Below are 18,549 nucleotides of genomic sequence, written 5' to 3'. Positions count from 1 at the left end.
AGGAACTGAACACACATGGAAGACTTTATTACCCCCACTCTTAGCATGGTTTGTGGATCCCACAAATCTTCCCCTTCTAACCTGCCTCCCACAACAGGTAAAGGCTGCTCCTCATAGGTCAACAAGGACGTTGAAGTTGGACACACACATCTTCTACTGTTCCTAAGATCCAACCCCAGCCGTCCTATCTCAACTCTGTAACAAGAAACATGTTGTGGTCTTCATGTTCTCTCTGATCCCAAAGGCCTACTTCTCTTGCTTTCTTTTCTCCAACTCATCTCAGCGTCCTAGCCTCAAACACCAGCAGGCATTTCCTGTGAACATAATAACTGCGCAGTCCAAGAAAGCAGGAAACACACAGCCATCACACTCTACAAAACTCGAGAAAGGAAACAAACAAACAAACAAACAAAGGAACATAACATCCACCCAACAAAGGCAAATATAATCTAGAAATTAGCACTTAGTTCAATAATTATCTCAAACCCAGATGCCTAGACACCAGCATTGAAATAAATCAATGACAGCTAGGGAGATATGTCTCTATTACAGCTCAGCTATCCTACCATAGTACACCATGAATATTCTAACATAGCTGAAGCACAAGGGAAAGACCCTCAATATAACTATTTAAAATGATAGGGGGTTGAAGAGAAAAATCTCTTAAAGAAATCCAGGAATGTCAATAGGTGGCAGACAGGACAAAGGCTATGTCTGTACTCAAGGTTCTGACCTATGAAATTCTGAATGACTAGTAGCTTAACATTCTCTGAGAAAGGAGGCTGATATGACCACAATTCCAGTGCCAGACAGAATAAAATGGCCTCCCAGTAGAAGAAGCAAGCCAGAGATAAGAAGAACCCTGCCTCAGATCCTGGCCCCAGGTAGGAGTAAGCCCAAGATGATCAACAGAGTGGCACCATGGGCCCCAGACAGAGAACTAGCCTGAGATAACCACCAGTCTTATGCTGGGGTACAGGGGAAGCAGATCATGCTGGAGATGACCCCTGCCCAGCACCACAATACAGAAGTTCGACGTAAAATTCAAAACCATTCCTGAGATGAACCTAGACACTCTGAGGCCCTTGGTGCCACTAAGAAGAACAAGTGGTAGAGAAGTAGAAGAGGAAAAAAAAACCAGAAAAATGTGGGCACCATTAAGAGAAGCAAAACTGGAGACTGGAGGATAATAAGAAACAGCCTGATGTGAGTAACTGGTAATGTCACTTGGGACCATGATGGGGTCCTGGCCTGTGCTGTCACTGGAGATCATGTCTGTGTCTGTGGCTCTGCAGCATTAGAGGGTCTGTTAGTACCAAAAGCTAAGTAGACATATCTGGTCTGGGCTGTGGTCCGGACACACTTGTATGTATCTGAGGCCTGTGCAGAACTGGTCCCACCCCTCACCTGGGCATCATGTGAGTGCTGGCTTTAGGGATACGAGAGCAGGAGTGCTAACTCTGCTCCTAGCCAGCTTCAGTACCAGGGAAAGTGAACCCTGAACCTCACATGGGCAGAAGAGTAAAGCTGACCCTTTACTCTTGTGGATGGTGTCAGGGTAAGCTGGCTCCAAGGGTGTGCAAGTGAGACAGTTGGCTTACAACTTGTCTGTCATGCAGCAACATGAGCAAAGGATGGATGCTCTCCATGATTCTCACCCCTTGCCATCTATGGTAACCTAAATAGCTGGCTCTGGGGTCATGAAAGCAAGAGATCTTGCCCTGCCCCTCACCTGATGAAACACTCAGGAGATTGGACCCTGTGCACCTTGCCTGGGTAGCACAGTAGAGATTTGCATGGGTTGTTGATGATCTGGCCCCAAGGGAATGAGAAAGGGAGATCCAAAAGGCTGATCAGATACCTCTCAGACCAAGATTCAGAATTATGAATTAGCCCATGCCAACATCTATCTAACTGATGAGCTGTTGGAGTGCATGAAGGAACTGCTCTTACAAATCCGAACTACAGACTCTCCATGACACAGGACAGCAAAAGAATGTCTGAGAGGAGTCTCAGTGACTTGGTATGGATAGAGTAGCTGAAGCCAGAGGCCTCACCTTACAGTTCAAATATTCAGTGCAATGAACATTTGCAAACAAAAAGTAGAGATAAAAAAGTGTACCGTGGAACACACTGTGATACACTACAGCTTCCACAATGATTTTATTCTTTGTTAGGAGAGGGGTTGTGAGGCTGGAGGCCTATACGACAAGGATAGATGAGTGAGATTGTGATATATGATGAGAAATCATGAGGATCCAATAAAAATCTTTAAAGAAGGAGAAGAAGAAGAGGAAGAGGAGGAAGAGGAAAAAGAAGAAGAGGAGGATGAAGAGGAAGAGGAGGAAGAGGAAGAAGAAGGAGAAGCAGAAGGAGGAGAAGGAGGAGGAGAAGGAGGAGGAGGAGGAAGAGAAGGAGGAGGAAGAGGAGGATGAGGAGGAGGAGAAGGAGAAGGAAGAAGGAGGAGGAGGAGGAGGAGGAGGAGGAGAAGGAAGAAGGAGGAGGAGGAGGAGGAGGAGGAGGAGGAGGAGGAGGGGGAGAAGGAGAAGGAGAAGGAGAAGGAGAAGGAGAAGGAGAAGGAGAAGGAGAAGGAGAAGGAGAAGGAGAAGGAGAAGGAGAAGGAGAAGGAGAAGGAGAAGGAGAAGGAGAAGGAGAAGGAGAAGGAGAGAGAAGGAGAAGGAGAAGGAGAAGGAGAAGGAGAAGAAGAAGAAGAAGAAGAAGAAGAAGAAGAAGAAGAAGAAGAAGAAGAAGAAGAAGAAGAAGAAGAAGAAGAAGAAGAAGACGACAAATTCAGGAAAATAAACAATTGTGGAAATGGATAAATGTAGTAAAGAAATCTAAGAAAACACAATGAGTTAAAGGAAAAAATGAAATTGTTTAAAATGTAAACATGAAAATAGAATTAACAAAGAAAACACATACGGAAGAAATTCTAGAAATAAAAAAGAGGAATTCTAACAGAAAATACAGATGTGATCTTCATCAATGTAATAAGGAGGTAGAGAACAAAATCTCAGACATTCCTTCTTCATATAAAAGAAGGAACGGATACATTGGTCAAATGTTAAAACTGAAAAACTCCTGACAGTAATCATCCAGGAAATCTGGGACCCTATGGGAAGGCCAAAACTAAGAATAATAGGAATAGATGAAGGAGAAGGATCCCAACACAGAAGCCTAGAAAAGATTTTTAAAAAGTCTTAGAATAAAATTGATCTTATTGAAAAGAGAGATGCCTATAAAGGTAAAAGAAGCAAATAGAAAACCAATGTGGTTGGACTAAAAAAGAATGTATCTTAACAACATAATAATCAAAACTTAAAACTTACAAAGAAAGGAAAGGATATTAAAAAGCTACAAGGGAGAAAGACCAAGTACCATATACAGGCAAATCTATTAGATCTATAGCTCTGACTTCTTAATGGAGACTCAAATGCCAGAAGAGCCTGGACAGATGTGCTGCAGGCTCTAAGAGACTACATATGCCAGACCAGGCTATTATATCCAGCAGAACTTTCAATAACCATAGATTGAGGAAATTACATGAAAAAATTTTGAATAATATTTGTTTATAAATGTAGGCTTATATAAGGTGCTAGAAGGAAACGCCAACCTAAGGAGATTTAACTACACCTATAACAACCAAGCAATAAATAATCTCAAACAATAAAAATCAAACAAAGAGAAGCACACAAATACTCAAACACTTATACTCATACTTATACATACCACCAGCAATGCAAGAACAACAAAATAGCAGGAATCAGCAATCATTGATCATTAATAATTCTCAATATCAATGGTCTCAGTTCAACAATAAAAGGATATAGAATAAAGTATTGGATATGAACACCAGATTATTTTTTTTCTGCTGTTCTTCAACATCACGGATAGTCATTGTTCAGGATAAAGGGTTGGAAAATTATATTGAAAGCAAACAGACTTAAACAGCAAGCTAGGGTAGCCATTTTAATATCTAACAAAATATACTTCAACTAGAACTAATCAGATCAGATAGAAAAGAATATAACATACTCATCAAAGAAAAAAAAATCACCAAAATAGCATTTCAATCATGTATGCTCCAGACACAAGGGCATCTATGTTTATACAAGAAAAAGTACTAAAGCTTAAATCACTAGTGAACCTCACACACTGACATTATGTGACTTAAATACCATACTGTCTTCAATGGAGAAGTCTTGCAAACAAAAACTAAACAGAGAAATACTAGAGTTAAACAGGTGTTATGAAGCACATAGAAATAAAAAGTGTTTATGGAATATTTTACCAAAACACAAAAGAATGTGCCTTCTTCTCTGAACCTCATAGAACTTTCTCCAAAATCTATTACAAACTCAAACACAAGGCAAGCCTCAACAGATGCAATAAAATTGAAATAACAACCTTGAATCTTATCAAACCACCATGGATTAAAGCTAGATACTATCAACAACAGAAACAACAGGAAGCTGGAAAACACTTAGAAACTGAACTACTCTCTACTGAATGAAAAGTGGATCCAGGTAGAAATAAGGTATTAAAGATTTTCTAAAAATCGATGAAAATTAATTTATAACTTACACAAACTTGACAGCTAAGAGGGAAGTTCATAGCATTAAGTGCCTACATAAAAGCATTAGGCAGATCTCATACTAGAAACTTAGCAGTGTACCTGAAAGTTCTAAACTAAAAAGAATTAGATACAACTGGGAGAAATAGATAGCAACAAAAAATCAAAGTGAGCTCTGAAATCATTAAACTAGAATAAGATATTAATACATAGAATCAATGTAACAAAGAGTTGGTTATTTGAGAAAAATCAACATAATTAAAAACTCTTTATCCAAACTAACTAAAAGACAGAGTGTAATATCCGAGTGAAAAAAAAAATAGATACAACAGATTACCAAGGAAATCAGGGGATCATGAGGACATATTTCAAAAATCTATATTCCATCAAATGGAAAATGTAAAAGAAATGGATAATTTTCTAGTTAGGTACTACCTTCCAAAATTAAGATTAGAAAAACATTAAATAGACCAATACATAAAGTTATAATAACTAAGAAAATAAAAATAAAAGCAGCCATTAAAAGGTAACCAATTAAAAAAAGACCCAAACCAGATAGTTATAGTGCAGAATTCTAGCAGATATTAAAAACAAACTAAGACCAATAGTCTTTTTATTATTGCACAAAATAAAAAAAAAATGACCAACTTATTTTATGAGACCAGAGTTTATCTAATACCCAAACCACATAAAGATTCAACAAAGAAAAAGATTTACAGACCAGTTTCTCTTATTAATAATGATTCAAAAATACTCAGTAAAGTACTTGGAAACACAATCCAAGAACACATCAAAAAGATCATCCATCATGATCAAGAAAGTTTTATTCCAGAGATATAGCAATGGTTTGATAAAAAAAAAAAAATGCAATCCACTATATAAACAAGCTAAAAGAAAAAATACAAGATGATCTTCTATTTAGATGTAAAAATGCTTTTGACCTAATCCAACAGCCCTTCAGTAAAAATGTCACCAAAAAACTCCTACAGATGAAAATAACTGTATACAAAAAATAACTAACAAAAATCAGGACCCCATCCTTATAAAAATGACAAACCGAGTGAGAAATAAATCAGGAAAACAACATCTTTCAAAGTATAAATATCTTGGGTTAACTCTAACCAAACAATTGAAAGACCTGAATGACAAAAACTGCAAGTGTTTGGAGAAAGAAATTGAAAAGATACTAGAATTCAGAAAGATTTCCCATGCTTATTGATTAGTAGGATTCATATAGTAAAACTGGACATCCCACTAAAAGCAATGTACAGATTCAATGCAATCCCTTTCAAAATTCCAACACAATTCTTTCATTCGAAATTACGAAAGGACAAGTATCAAATTCTTATGGAAAACCAAAAGAAAATTTAGGAAAGTTGAATTCTGAACAATCAAAGAACTGTTGGCTTTCAATTTGTACTATAGAGCGCTAGTAAAACACAAAACACAACTTCACCCTACACTTTCAATTATATGTATATGTGTGTATAGGTGTGTGTGTATACTTAATGTGTATATGTATGCATGTATATATACATATATGTAACGTGTATGTTATATGTATACATATTCATTCTCAGTTATAGAAATATCCCTTATGTGTATAAATTTATTAATATATATATATATATATATATATATATATATATACAGAATGCTCAGCCTTTATAATGTTTCTTGTATATTTATATGACTTTAGGGCTGACTATTTGGTATTGAATAACCCACTCTGGAACTAGTGTTTGGTGAAAACTATTCCTTCAGCTCTGAGCTTTCCTTAGTTTTCTATAGTTCTTTGTCTAAGATGAAGCTATATGAGAGTACAGCTTTCCGTGTTAATATTTTTTTTCTCATTCTTGTTCAGTTGTTATGGGATTGTGTCTTTTTATGTGTCAAGAAAACTATACCCCAAAATTCTCAACCACATGGCAGCCTAAATAAATGCAAATGTTTTTATAGGAATTTTGTTTCAGGCTCATGATAGTGAGAGGGATATTACCAAATGGTTCTATATAAGGTTACCAAATAGCCTTTGTGTCTCAATTGGAAGACAGGTATCATTAAGGGCTTCAAGGCTCTATCTTTTTCTCCAAATTATTAAGTATTAAGAGTGGGAAAGATGGCTTAGCTGTTAATGTCTAGGCTTATAATTTTAACATCAATAGTTGGAATGACACATATATTGCTCAACTATGTGTGGTAATTTCTTCTCCTATTTAAAAATTTGTGTAGATAATTTTTCATTAATCTCCACAGCATAAGAAAAATTTTACAATTCTAAAACATAAACTTTATTTGATTCAATAGAGAGGCATTCATCTTAATTTTTGACACCTTCTACATTGTACTCGGGGTGCTTTACAGAAAAAGAGAATACTCATCTCCTTTCAGAGCAGTTAATTCAAAGTGACACACTATTATGATTATTTAAACATCCCCAAATGGGCTAAAAACTCAATGAAGATGGCTATATGTAGTTTTTTTTTTTTTTTTTTTCCCATTTGCGAGACTATATTGGTGCTATGAGATGAGGAGACCAAGATGATTGTGTAGGGCTCAAGATGTAGTTTTTTTTTTTCTATGACACTTATCTGTGTGAAGCAACATACAATGCCAAATGTAAAGACTTATGAAGAAATCCCTGAAAATGGGTGTGATATATAAAATTGCATCCAAGAATGTCTTCATAAGTACATGATATATACAACTTGCAACTGAAACATTTAATACAAGGATTGGGGCTCAAAATGTTATATCTGAGTGACTTGGTTACATCTATGCTCTGATTCAGAATTAACATCATTGATCTTACAATAGGATTCTGTTCACCTGAGTCACAGTTTGTTTTGGTTAGTTTTTTGTCGACTTGATACAAGCTAGACTGACCTGAGAAGGAAGCTCAACTAAGAGAGTGTCCCTATAAGATATGGGCCAGTATGTTTTCTTCATTAATGTTTGATATAAAAACACCCTGGTCATAGTGAACAATGGCAATCTTGAGCAAGTGGTCCTAAGTTGTTTAATAATACGGTGGAGCAATCCATACCAATCAAGCCATTTAACAGTGCTTTTACATGGATGGTGTTTTAGTTCCTGCCTCCAGGTTACTACCTTGAGGTCCTGAAATGACTTCCCTCAGTGGTTGAATTGCCTGTAATTATGAGATAAAATGTATTTTTTCCTCTCCAAATAGTTTTTGGTTAGGGTATTTTATTACAGTAACAGTAACCTAATGAAGAAATCTGAGCTAGTGCAATTACATAGAGCTAAGCAATTATGGTCACAATTGTCCACTGTTAGGTCCCTGCTAATGGGGCATAATGGAAATATAATTAAAAGAAAACAAGTTTAGTACAAAAAGAAGGTTAATATTTTCATGAGAAGGATTTATAGATTAACTGTCAAGCTGCCACAAGATGTAAAAACAAAACTAGGATTATAAGAGAGAATGACTTTTGGAAATATGAACAATGATCTGAGGCTGAAATTATAATAAGAGGAGAGGCAATGTATATATACTTATTATTTGATACAGTTAACTTACTCCATGAAACTAGCATTATCTTTCAAACATAAGAACATATAAGGTAAAAAATTAAAAATAAAATTACAGGTAATTTTCCCTGGGAAACACAGATACAGAAGTTCTCAAATACCTTTAACAAGAATTCAGAAAATATTTTAAATGACCATATACCATGACTAGGTTGGTTTAATAGTAAGGATTCAAGGATGGGCCAAGTTATGCAAATAGATAAATGTTACACAGACTTTAAATGAACTTAAGTATTGAAAATGCATGGTTGTCTTAATAGCTATGTAAAGAACCTTTGATACATTTAGTATCTCTTCATTTATAAAATCTTTGAAAGAGCAAGTAATAACAAAACTATCTTAGAACAATAAAGTATAGGTTGAAATCAATTTTCATAATAGTAAAAATAGGGCCATTTTCTCTGAAATCAGAAATGGCTCAGCTGTGTCCATTATCTCTAGTTTTATTCAATACCATATTTGAGATCTAAACTCTAGAAATGAAGAAAAAGAGATAGAAGGCATACAAGAAAAGGACAGTCAAATTATCACTATATACAGATGTTATGATACTTAAAAGACACTAGAACTTTATCATGAAATCCATAGATTTGAGACATATATCAAAAAGATACAAATTAATAAAAATAATAATAAGTAATAATATAGTCAACCTGATAATAACAACAACAAATACACTAAGATTAGATTTATTATGTTTGCAATATAGCAACATTGGACTTTGAGTGAATTCTTTAACAAATTCCATGCATGATAACCTAGTATATTGTAGTAATAAGTCTACTAAATTACTTAACAGTATAATTAGAAATTTTTAAAAGTTTTAAGAACGTGATTGGATAAGGCATAAGAAGGAAAGACCTTCCCATTTATGGATTGGTAGAATTAATACTGTGTAAATGGGTATACCACAAAAGCAATCTATAGGTCATATTGAATCTTCTTTATGATTCCAGTAACATTCTTCATAACACTAAAAGGAAAAAAAACACTTGCATGGAAGCACAAAACACCACAAAAATATTCCTAAATAAACTTAGTAATGCAAGAGTTATTATGATATATGATTCAAATCAAGTAACAGAGCCATAGAAACAAAGAGAAGATATTTCTGGAAAAAGCCAACACAAGCACACAGTCCAATGTATATGTACATATACTTTGTATACTCTCAGAGTATACATTAAGGTATTTGATTCTGTTTAAGTTGGTAGTGTACAAAGTGGGTAAAGCAATAAGATTACATGGCTGTAGCCATCACATGTTTTATGAAGACGGCAAAAGTATATAATGAAAAAGCAAGTGAAAGGCTCTGGAAAGACCATCTTAATGCAGAAGATTTCATCCTGATTTGCATACATTTTATTTTGTACAAAACCAACTCAAACAGAATCAAACACCTTAATGTATACTCTGTGATGTGAAAGAAAAGGCCATTTATACTGGTGAGCATGATCACATCATTCATATATATAAATGCGTGTGAATGTGTCTGTGTGTATGTATGTGTGTGTATGTATGTATAATATATATATGTGTATATATATACATATATAAGATATTTCTATATTATATTGCATGAGAAATTCTTACAAGAGATATAGAAAACCTGATTGCATGTAAGAAGGCCCCACTTATCATCTAGATTCTGCTGACAAGTTCACAACTGAGAAGAGAGTAAAGATGCCCCTATTATTAGACATGTAGAAAATGTTTTTCACAGGCTTACCATTAGTTTCCAGGTGGAGTCGATAATTTGGGAGTCTCTGAAAATTTGGAGAGGTAGGGCATAAATAACAAAAAGCAGTTCACCAGAGGCAGGCTCCAGAGGGCATCTTTACCCCTGGATTCTCTGATTCTCTGTCTCTGTCTCTCTGTCTCTGTCTCTGTCTCTGTCTCTGTCTCTGTCTCTGTCTCTCTCTCTCTCTCTCTCTCTCTCTCTCTCTCTCTCTCTCTCTCTCTCTCTCTCTCCTTTTATTGGATATTTTCTTTCTTTACCTTTCAAATGCTATCCCCTTTCCTGGTTTCCCCTCCTGTAACCCTGTATCCCAACCCTCCTCCCCCTGCTTCTATGAGGATCTTCCCCAACCCGCCCACTCACCCACTCACCTACTCGCTACTCCCTGCCCTAGCATTTGGCTACACTGGGGCATCCAGCTTTCACAGGACCAAGGGTTTCTCCTCCCATTGATGCCCAGCAAGCCCATCCTCTGCTATATATGCATCTGGAGCCATGGTACTCTCCATGTGTACTCTTTGGTTGGTGGTTTAGTTCCTGGGAGCTCTGGGGTATTTGGTTGGTTGATGTTTCTCCTATGAGATTGCAAACCCTTCAGCTCCTTCAGTCATTTCTCTAAAGGGGGACCTTTCTCTGGGGACAGTGTGCTCAGTCCAATGGTTGGCCATGAGCATTTGCCTCTGTATTTGTCAGGTTCAGGCAGAGTATCTCAGAAGACAGCTATATCAGGCTCCTGTCAGCAAGCACATCTTGTCATCTGTAATAGTGTCTGGGTTTTATGACTATATATGGGATGGATTCCCAGGAGGGACAGTCTATGGATAACGTTTCCTTCAGTCTCTGTTCCACACTTTGTCTCCATATTTCCTCCTGTGAGTATTTTGTTTCCCCTTCTAAGAAGGACTGAAGCATCCAAACTTTGGTCTTTCTTTTTGAGCTTCATATTGTCTGTGAATTGTGTCTTGGGTATTCTGTGCTTTGGGGCTAATATCCAATTATCAGTAAGTGCATACCATATCTCACGTAGAATGATATTTTCTAGTCCCATCCATTTGACTAAGAATATTATGAAGTCATTATTTTTAATAGCTGAGTAGTACTCCCTTGTGTAAATGTACTACATTGTCTGTATCCATTCCTCTGTTGAAAAACATCTGGGTTCTTTCCAGGTTTTGACTATTATAAATAAGGCTGTTGTGAACATAGTGGAGCATGTGTCCTTTTTATATATTGGAGCATCTTTTGGGTATATGCCCAGGAGTGGTATAGCTGGGTCCTCAGGTAGTACTATGTCCAATTTTCTGAGGAACCACCAAATTGATTTCCAGAGAGGTTGTACCAGCTTGCAATCCCATCAACAATGGAGGAGTGTTCCTCTTTTTCTACATTCTTACTAGCATCTGCTGTTACCCTAGTTTTTGATCTTAACCATTCTGACTAGTATGAGGAGGAATCTCAGGGTTGTTTTGATTTGCATTTCCCTGATGACTAAGCACATTGAACATTTCTTTTGGTGTTTATCTGCCCTTATTACATTATTCTAAACACCATGCTTTTTCTGCCATGATGCTGAAGATATTGGAAAATGGAGTCACAGAGCAAGTCCACTGAAATGATGAGTCAGAAAAAGTCCTTCCTGCTTACCTTGTTAAATTCTGGTATTTCAGTCACTATAATGAACAGGTATCTGATACACCCACCAAGAAAAAGTTTAGGTATTCCATTTGCTAGTACCTGCAGTTTATTTTTTTAAAAATCTACTGATAGTATTATTTTCAATGGAAATTGTTCCAACAGTGGACTTTTTAGTACTGTAGTTTATCTTGATTCTGATGATGTTAAGTTTTAAAAAGATTTATAGATACACAATTTGTAAGCATTTTCACAAAAACTGGATGGGGGAAGTGATGGCAAATTGACACTGCTTTCTGATTGTCTGCTGTTACATAATGAGGCTAACGTTCTGAGTGGTGAATGTCAGCGTTGCTTTCTGGGGTAACATGGGCAGAGGTGCCGGTAAAAGAAGATGGTAACATTTCTATTAAGACTGTGACTAATGCATTTGTTATAGTACTTTCTGTTTCCATAAATGAAGTAAAAATGGATTTGAGCCTTGAATGAATCACATGAACACTAAATATTCATGCAGTTTCGGATTCCATAGCTCCACATCACTAAATTTATATAATACTCATTATGAACACTTTGTACGAAAGATAGATGCTAAATGGTCTGTCGAAAAACACTTGCAAATAGGTGTAATTCTGTGGGAAAAGCATCAATGCCTTATTAATATTAATAGAAACTGGGTCAGTAAATAAAATGCACACTATTATTCTCAGTGAATTGTACAGAAATGGCTGCTTAGATATTTCAAATATTTAGTGTAAAGAATGTACCAGGCGTTGTACAACCATAGATCTTCCCTTCAAATATAAACCTTGATTCCCAGGAAATTACAGTATTTTAAACCAAAGTTCAAAGGAGGAACCAAATGTGTTAACCACTTTCTACTGTTGCAGATTTAGAGAACAAAAACCACTATAGATTTTAGATTTAAATTATCTTTTGTCTTTTGAAAACATTTTGCCAGTTGATATTGAGGATATTTCTGGGATTTAGAATATAGAAGAGGGATGTAAATGTAATGAGGGATAACTAACACTAAGTTTAGTTTGAAAAAAAAATTACTATAGAAGCGTCCTATAATATAAACGTACATAAAAGGAGTTTTAATAGAGTCATCTTATATTTGAAGGTGTGTGGTAGTATCATAACCAAATATCATGTGATACCAAATAACATCCCTAGTACCAGCAATGGGTTATGTCTTTGTGAGTTATTCCAACAAAACAGGCTACTGCCAGACAGTCAGCTGTCCTCCCAAATTTGACAGCTTGATACTATAGCTAAAGAAACCACACACTTATATCATAGAAAATGGAAAATGTTATCTGATACTCAGAAGAAAGCCACATTTCTGATGGCTAGTGTTTATAGTGCTAGAAGTTGCTAAAATATTACAGGAGGAGAAACATAATGAAAAGATCGCACCCAATTATGAACCATACAAAATAAAATAACAAACCCATTGTATGATACACCCACTAGTTCGAAAGTGAGGAGAGAGTAAGAAGACTAATACAGAAGGAGAAGAATGGAGGAGAGACAAATCAACACTAATGTAATTAATCAAGGCATCAAATAATCATGTTATTTTATATTTGCTTAAAATTATATACAATATATATGCATAAATATGTATTTATATGTATAAATGAAGTTATGCCAGTTGAGCTGACAATGATCCCTACAAAAATAATAGCTAAGTGAAATCTAAGTTTCTGGTATAAGAAATTTTTGACTGATTGATTATCATAGTCCAAGTGACTCCTAACACAATATGGATGATTGTGGTCCTTGTTAACTTCTCAGGGGTTAAAGGTCAAACACTGTCTCTGAAAACAGCATAGAATTTAGATATTTGAACTGGATCTGATCAACAGTTTTCTTCTTTTGGCCTTGTTTCCATTGTACCAGAAAAAAAAAAAAAAAAAGCCATGCAAGCATCCAAGGGAAGGAATCAATTAAATACCTAACCCAGCATGACACCTATAAACTACAAAAGTGACCAGCATGGCAAGATGCCTGTAAACATTCTAATAGTAGCATTGCATGTTGGTCTAATTGCATTTACTGCTCATTCATCATGGAGGGACTCATACCTGGTACTAGAAACCTCACCAACATCTCAGGGCTAGCGACAACATGAATGTTAGAAAAGAATCTACTATCAACACTTTGCTAGAGAATTATACATTCTCTTTCTGAGAATGTAAACACTTTGCATTCACTGTGCTCTCTTTCTCGATAGAACATGTGCTTCCTATCACTGACCTCTCTGGTAGTGCTGAACTCTCTGTCTTATGGTATTAACATCCAACTACATTCCAAATCTTATCCTTATGACAACAAAAAAGTGAAATTATTACTCCTCATCACAGAAACTTCTCTTCAGAGCAAATGGCTATCATCACAGAAAAATCACAACTGAACACAGTGCAGAGGTGAGTGGATCACAGGGTACCCATTGCATTGGATATATCTGCCTCACAGATGTAAAATGTCTTAGCATTTATGGCTTAGGCCATACAAATATCACAGAAGCAATGGAATGATTGTAAGAGCCCAAGTATCAGGAAGTCTGCTGTGAAACAGTCTTATTTAGAATGGCTGCTCAAACAAGACTGGAAGAAGGTCAATATCAATAAATATTCTAATGAAGAAGGAGAAAATTCTCATGGGATCTCTCTTTTCTAGACATTGAACTATAGGCAGCTAATGATTGCTGAGCCAGAATTAGCTTTTCCCAGCTAAGAAAATCCTCATTGGTTAACCAATACAAAGTACTCACTCCTGAAACTATATAGCCAAAAGCAACAGGGAAGTATGTTACCTAATACAATAAAGAAAACAAATAGCCCTTGCAATTACAATGTACTGTTCTCTTTCTGAGACCTGATTGCCTGCTGTGAACTTTGCATTCCCTGAGTCTTTCTGGATAGAACATGTGCTGTCTATTACTGCTCTCATTGTTAGTACTGAACTCTCTGCCCAGTGATGCTCACATACAGCCTCCAAGAATTGCAAACCTGTTCTCCTAGGGGTCATTCATCAGATTGTTAGTCATTATTTTTTATTATTATTAACCCTTGACTTCTTTCCAAATCCTCTTTATCACGACTCATTTAGGGTTGTACAAAAGAAACCTACTATGCTCATAAAGATTTGACACTGAAGAAGAGAAGGAAATGCCCTTTGTGGTTTATATGGACACTATTTGCTTGAAGTCATTTCATTCTTAAAGATTCAAGAGATGATGATTTAAATTTGTGAGATCTGGCCCTTGCTGTCAAAATCATTGTGTTTCCACAGAACTTCAATGGTGAAACTGATTCAGATTATTTAGGAATCATAGTGTGAAAGCTTACAAGCAGGGATGAGAAATCACAGGGAAAATGAGTACAAACACTAGCTGTCTGTCATGAAAAGGGCAGAGACTTATCCTCAGTTCACTGTAATACTGATTGACTATTTCAGGGGCACATCATGTTGAATCCAGAGCCTGTTTAAAGCAGACGTTACTTTTGTTTCAATTTCAGGATATTTTACTATTTTTTTCAATTATTAAAACATATCTAACATCTGCTTTTACAATTGTTTCACATACAATTGTGTAGTAAAATTTTATCTAAGGCTGGAGAAATAACTCAGTGGTTATGAGTACTTGCTGTTCATTCAGAGAACCCGAGTTTGGTTCCCAGCACCCATGTAGAGGCACACAACTCTCTGTGACTCCAGTGCCTTCTATTCTGACCTCTTCAGGCAGCCAGAACTTGCATGTTATATAAACATTCATGCATACAAATGTCCATATGCATAAAATAAATAAATATATCTTAAAATTTTGAATTAATTAGTAAAATACTCTCCGTTTTCAAAACCCTTCACAAAGACTTAGAACTTTAATTCATATTATCAATTTCAGATGATTATAATAGGTAGAATTTCTCTTCTTGTCTGCCCTCTGAGATTATCAGCATGTCAGTAGAATTGTTTCTTGGGCTTATTTTGCACACTCAATACCTTGCATCTCCATAAACAGTATGGTTATAAAACCAGTGCCCTTATCTCTGCTTTGTTGACTCTCTGTGCTGATAAGTGACACCACAATGTTCTCATCTTCTTTAGTCCTACCTTCAGTTTTTAATTATCTCTTTTTATCACTACTTTTCTTTCTTTCTTTCTTTCTTTCTTTCTTTCTTTCTTTCTTTCTTTCCTTCTTTCTTTCCTTCCTTCCTTCCTTCCTTCCTTCCTTCCTTCCTTCCTTCCTTCCTTTTACATCTCAATTGCAGCCATTCCACATTTACTCTCAGTCCTGCCCTCATGCCCCCACCTATTACCCCCTCCCCTTTTCCTTAAAGATGTAGAAGCTTTCCATGTGTTCAAACCCATCATGGCATAATAAGTTGCAACAGGACTAAGAACATGCTCTCCCACCTAGGCACAACAAAGCAACCCAGATACAGGAAAGGGATCAAAACGCCACTCCAGCTCAAATTGTTATGGGACCCACATGAAGACCAAGCTGCATATCTGCTGCAAATGTGTAGAAGACCTAGGTCCAACCTATGCACACTCTTTGATTGGTGGTTTAGTCCCTGTGAGGCCCCATGGGCCTGGAATCTATTCTCTTTTAATCCTTCTGACTCTGAAGGTGCCACGTCTCCAACCTAATGATGTGTCTTTGTTTGTCCTCATACTTCTCCTTACTCTTTGTTCTTTTCACACTCATCTGATTGATTAGTTTGATTCATATTCTCTTTTGCTCACCCCAGACTCACCTTTAAAATGTGAGCATAAACACTATTCTAAAATACAAGTGTGATTGCAATCACACCCAGAGTTTATTCAATCATGTTAGAAATCATATTAGTGCATTAGCACTAAGACACCTGGTTATTTATCTAGCTCAGTTCCCTCTTTGTACATACTTCTAAACACCACATGAAGAATTTCAACGTATTGAATATCCTTATGCTTTTGTCTGTGATTTCTAATCTAAAATTTCAATACGCACTTCTTTGGTTTCAAGTAATTGATATTTACTTCAATTTAGATTATTTTTAATCTTTGTACTTAGATATAATCTTTATTATTGAATATTTGCTTTTTTCTGTGCAGCAGTTGACTCTGCAGTTCACAAATTTCTGCCTATGGAATTGTTCTTATCTGGTTTCCAACAATTTTATTTTTTGCCATATTCATACTCTCAATTGCTTCCAAGGATGACCTATTATGGTGCTACCTATTCTATCACCCAGACTATAAAAAGCAGATACTGAAGGATTTGTACTCTGATCTAAGTCCTGGTTTCACCAGAGTCTATAACTTTGATGTCATAGCACAAATGCTAACACAGCTTTAGTGTTTTTTTCTCAATGTTGAAGGCTACTGAGACAGCCCTCCTGAGGTCTAGATATGTGTGTTTAACTTGCTACATCCTTTAGGACAGCTCTCAGGCACTTCAAACAAAATGCATTTAAGCACGTACACATTTGATCTGTCCTCTCCACACCCAAATATTTCAACCTCTCAGAAACACAGTGACTACCCTTCAGTTCTTCCGTCAATAAGCCTTTGATGCTCTGACACACAACCCCTCCATTCACTGAACCTATTGCTGCCTCTCCACTCTAAAGCATCCGCATTTCATACTCTCAGAGAGACTACAAAACTCATTTCCCTCAAGCTTCCTAAATCTGTTCTGTGTTTTTCCATGTTTCTTAGAGTCAAAGGAAAAAAAAAAAGAAAAAAAAAAAGGAGATCAGTCCATAAAAGTTATGCCTTTAGTACATCAGCACCAAGAGCCCTCGGTTTTCAATCCTTTGGCTTGCTGCATGTGCAAATGATTTCAGTTCCTTTCTTCTCATTATACCACTGAATTGTGAGCTTCAATCCAGGTCAATTCAGACATCTATGATACTGTTAGACAATATTATCATATTCCTTTAAAAGGGGCATATCTCACACATTGTGTAATTTACTAAATATCTGATAAATACATTTTTTAATGATAGAAAGACCAAATCCTGAATGCAAAGATGGTACAGGATTATGACTAGAATTTTAATTTCAATAAATACAGTTTAAAATATTTTTTATTGTGAGAGAAATGTCTTGTTACATAGAAAAGATGACATTTCCATTTTCTTTTAACATCATTTTGAATCCATTATCACCCTTGTTATTGATATTGTGTTTTTCTATATGTCTGCCAGTACATTAAGCAATGTAGAAATATTAGTTATTACCATTCAGATGTAACCAATGAGGTAGATATTATGGCTGGTTCCATTTTTAAACAGTGGAACAAATGTTCAATGAGGTTAAGTTTCTTCCCATTTAGATCAGATGCTTATGAAATATTAATGCTAAACCATGAATATTTAAAGGCAGAGCCCTTATTCAATATCCTCATAGTGGTTTTCAAAACAGGAGTTTCTATGTGCATGTGTGTGGCTGTGGCAATGTGTACTGACTCTTTTAATTAATTAAAAGTTAATCATGATTCTAAGGTGTCCTTAATACAATTTTCATACTTGCCTTGTATTAGTTGGTTCTCCTCTGACACTTCTCCCTGACAAACCCCTCTCCTAATCTCCTTTGACCCTTACCCCTTTTGTCCCTTCCTCTCCCAGTATTCCTCTGTATGCCCTGTTTTCTGTTACCCACCTCATCCATCCTTAAAATCTCTTCTCATGCTTCCTTCTCTAACTTCATGACCAACATCCACACTTACCCTCACATATTTTTTCCATGTTTATTCTTTCATGATCTTGAACAAGATAACTTACCTACTTCTTTCTTTATCCCTCTCCATCAATTTTGTCACGTTTCTCCTCTAAGAATGAAAAGATTGAAAAGGCTTGTAGGCAGGCTTCACTTACATCACTGTCTCTCTGCCTCTCAAGCTCCACGTTGACTGTCTACAAGCTCCTGTGGAACTTCATAGGGACCTATGTTTTATTACTTATGCCCATGCTCACAAACTGTGCGTTACTTCCCAGAAGATTTATAAAACATTCTGGTAGGGTTGTCTACCATTAAATACTCCTCATCA

General features: G+C 36.1%; 1 pseudogene; it reads left to right on the top strand.

Moving 5' to 3' along the window:
• Positions 1-659: 659 nt before the first annotated feature.
• Positions 660-767, top strand: LOC117722794 (small nucleolar RNA SNORA17; annotated as a pseudogene).
• The last annotated feature ends 17,782 nt before the right edge of the window (positions 768-18,549 follow it).

The sequence above is a fragment of the Arvicanthis niloticus genome, chromosome 17 (genome assembly GCF_011762505.2).
Source record: "Arvicanthis niloticus isolate mArvNil1 chromosome 17, mArvNil1.pat.X, whole genome shotgun sequence".
NCBI classification, from domain to species: Eukaryota; Metazoa; Chordata; class Mammalia; order Rodentia; family Muridae; genus Arvicanthis; species Arvicanthis niloticus.
Note: the sequence above shows the minus strand (reverse complement) of the source record. Positions and strands in the feature narration are given on the sequence as shown.